Consider the following 2,845-nt stretch of genomic DNA (forward strand, 5'->3'; position numbering starts at 1 on the left):
CCGAGAATCCCATAGCCTACACTCTTGGTGCTGGCTTAATGGGGACAAGCAGAACCCTGGTGCTGGCTAATGGGTCAAGCGAGCGAGCACCCATTGAGCCCTACACTTCTTTGTGCTGCTATGGGGCAGAGCACAACCCATAGCCCTACTCACTCTTGGTGCTGGCAGCACCAAGAGTGTAGGGCTATGGGTGCTGCTCTGCCCCATAGCCAGCACCAACACTACAGGGCCATGTTGCTGCTCTGCCCCATAGCCAACCCCAAAGGTGCTGCTGTGTCCCCAAAGCCAGCACCAAGAGTGTAGGGCCATGGGTCCTGCTGTGTCCCCATAGCCAGCCCCAACGCTACAGGGCCATGTTGCTGCTCTGCCCCATAGCCAACCCCAAGGGTGCTGCTCTGCCCCATAGCCAGCACCAAGAGTGTAGGGCTATGGGTGCTGCTCTGCCCCATAGCCAGCACCAAGAGTGCTGCTGTGTCCCCATAGCCAGCCCCAATAGAGCAGGGCCATGGGTGCTGCTGTGCACCGTAGCCAGCCCCAATAGTGTAGGGCTATGGGTGCTGCTCTGCCCCTATAGCCAGTACCAACGCTACAGGGCCATGGATGCCGCTGTGTCCCCATAGCCAGCCCCAGTAGTGTAGAGCTATGGGTGCTGCTGTGCCCCCATAACCAGCCCCAAGGGTGCTACTGTGTCCCCATAGCCATTCCCAATAGTGTAGGGCCATGGGTGCTGCTGTGTCCCCATAGCCAGCCCCAACATTGCAGGCCTATGGGTGCTGCTGCGCCCCTATAGCCAGTCCGAACATTGCAGGGCCATGGGTGCTGTTGTGACCCTATAGCCAGCCAGCCATGTGTCCTGCTGTGACCCCATAATCAGCCCCAATGCCAGCCCATCCATGGCTGCTGTTGTGCCCCTATAGCCAGCCCATCCATGGGTCCTGATGTGACCCCATAACCAGCTCCACTGCTAGACCCATGGATCCTGCTGTGACCCCAAAGCCAGCCCTAATGCCAGGCCATCCATGGGTGCTGCTGTGCCCCTATAGTCAACCCCAAGGGTCCTACTGTGTCCCTACAGTCAGCTCAAAGGGTCCTGCTGTGCTCCCATAACCAGCCCATCCATGGGCCCTGCTGTGACCCTATAGCCAACCCCAATGCCAACCCATGGACCCTGCTGTGACCCCATAGCCAACCCCAATGCCATCCCATCCATGGGCCCTGCTGTGACCCCATAGCCGACCCCAATGCCAGCCCATCCATGGGCCCTGCTGTGACCCTATAGCCGACCCCAATGCCATCCCATCCATGGGCCCTGCTGTGACCCCATAGCCAACCCCAATGCCATCCCATCCATGGGCCCTGCTGTGACCCTATAGCCAACCCCAATGCCCAACCCATGGGCCCTGCTGTGCCCCTATAGCCAACCCCAATGCCATCCCATGGGCCCTGCTGTGCCCCTATAGCCAACCCCAATGCCCAACCCATGGGCCCTGCTGTGACCCCATAGCAGACCCCAACACCAGCCCATCCATGGACCCTGCTGTGACCCTATAGCCAACCCCAATGCCATCCCATCCATGGGCCCTGCTGTGACCCTATAGCCAACCCCAATGCCAGCCCATTCATGGGCCCTGCTGTGACCCCATAGCCAACCCCAATGCCAGCCCATCCATGGGCCCTGCTGTGACCCTATAGCCAACCCCAATGTCCAACCCATGAGCCCTGCTGTGACCCCATAGCCAACCCCAATGCCAGCCCATCCATGGGCCCTGCTGTGACCCTATAGCCAACCCCAATGCCATCCCATCCATGGGCCCTGCTGTGACCCTATAGCCAACCCCAATGCCAGCCCACCCATTTACTACCATGCCCCTACAGCTGACCCCAATGATGGTTCCTATCACACAATACTATGGCAGACATGGCTGCTGCATGAAGCCTGGCACCAATGCCCTGAGCACACCATAACCCACAGAGGGGTCTCTCATATGGTCTCATATGGCCCCAGCTGCCCCATAGCACCCACCCTTCTCCACCCCACACCCCCTGGGCACCCCCCCCCCACACTCCACTCCCCGGGGCAGGCTCAGCCTTCATGCAATGCCCCCATAATTACACCCTATGAGTCCCCAGCCAAACAGCAATTAGCTCCCAAGCTGCAGCCCCACACCCCAGCACCCGCCCCGGCCGCCCACATCAACACAGCACCCGGATGGGGCAGTGCCATGGGGCCACAATGGGGCTCCCCCCCATAACCACCCCCCATAACCACCCCCCATAACCACCCCACCCCAGATCCCACCCACAGCCCCACGTTGCCGTGCCAGCCGTGGGGAGGGTGGCAGGAGGCAGAAAGGGGAAGAGCACTGCAGCTGCTGGGGGGGGTGGGGGGGGATGGGGGCCTCCAGCAGTGTTCTAAGAAGGGAGCTGCTGTGGGTTGTGCAAGAGCTCAGCCCCATGGGAGGGCAGGCAGAGGGGCAGCAGCCACCCCATGGCATCTCTATGGGCAGCCCCCCCCCATGGCATCTCTATGGGCAGCAGCCACCCCATGGCATCTCTATGGGCAGGCAGAGGGGCAGCACCCCCCCCCCCATGCATCTCTATGGGCAGGGTGAGGGGCAACCCCCCCCCTTGGCATCTCTATAGGCAGCAGCCACCCCCCATGGCATCCCTATGGGCAGGCAGAGGGGCAGCCCCCCCCCCCATGGCATCCCTATGGGCAGCAGCCACCCCATAGCATCTCTATGGGCAGGGAGAGGGGCAACCCCCCCCCCTTGGCATCTCTATGGGCAGGCAGAGGGGCAGCAGTCCCCCTCCATGGCATCTCTATGGGCAGGCAGAGGGGCAG

The 2,845-nt window shown here is 61.7% G+C and overlaps 1 protein-coding gene across 2 annotated transcripts in view; it reads right to left on the reverse strand.

Annotated features, from left to right (window-relative positions):
* The window catches only part of ZBTB7B (zinc finger and BTB domain containing 7B), a 14,517-nt gene that overhangs the window by 7,319 nt on the left and 4,353 nt on the right, over positions 1-2,845 (reverse strand). The window lies entirely within an intron of this gene.

Source organism: Coturnix japonica, chromosome 25 (assembly GCF_001577835.2).
Source record: "Coturnix japonica isolate 7356 chromosome 25, Coturnix japonica 2.1, whole genome shotgun sequence".
NCBI classification, from domain to species: Eukaryota; Metazoa; Chordata; class Aves; order Galliformes; family Phasianidae; genus Coturnix; species Coturnix japonica.